The sequence below is a fragment of the Mandrillus leucophaeus genome, unplaced genomic scaffold (assembly GCF_000951045.1).
Source record: "Mandrillus leucophaeus isolate KB7577 unplaced genomic scaffold, Mleu.le_1.0 Scaffold667, whole genome shotgun sequence".
Taxonomy (NCBI): domain Eukaryota; kingdom Metazoa; phylum Chordata; class Mammalia; order Primates; family Cercopithecidae; genus Mandrillus; species Mandrillus leucophaeus.
The window spans coordinates 1,039,158-1,039,724 of record NW_012107219.1 but is presented as its reverse complement, the minus strand read 5'-3'; the positions used below and the strand labels follow the sequence as shown (position 1 = coordinate 1,039,724).

At 37.4% G+C, this 567-nt stretch overlaps 1 protein-coding gene across 2 annotated transcripts in view; it reads left to right on the top strand.

Annotated features, from left to right (window-relative positions):
* Positions 1-567, top strand: part of FAM135B (family with sequence similarity 135, member B) — a 299,141-nt gene that overhangs the window by 280,109 nt on the left and 18,465 nt on the right. The window lies entirely within an intron of this gene.

The following is a 567-nucleotide window of genomic DNA, read 5'->3' as shown; positions in this document are numbered from 1 at the left end:
TGCCTGTTCACTCTGATGATAGTTTCTTTTGCTTGCAGAAGCTCTTTAGTTTAGTTAGATCCCATTTGTCTATTTTGGCTTTTGTTTCCATTGCTTTTGGTGTTTTAGTCATGAAGTCCTTGCCCATGCCTATGTCCTGAATGGTATTGCCTAGGTTTTCTTCCAGGGTTTTTATGGTTTTTGGTATAACATTTAAGTCTTTAATCCATCTTGAACTAATTTTTGTATAAGGTGTAAGGAAAGGATCGAGTTTCAGCTTTCTACACATGACTAGCCAATTTTCCCAGCACCATTTATTAAATAGGGAATCCTTTCATTATTGATTCTGTTTATATGATGGATTACATTTATTGATTTGTGTATGTTGAACCAGCCTTGCATCCCAGGGATGATGCCAACTTGATCATGGTGGATAAACTTTTTGATGTGCTGCTGGATTTGGTTTGCCAGTATTTTATTGAGGATGTTTGCGTCGATGTTCATCAGGGATATTGGTCTAAAATTCTCTTTTTTTGTTGTGTCTCTGCCAGGCTGTGGTATCAGGATGATGCTGGCCTCATAAAATGA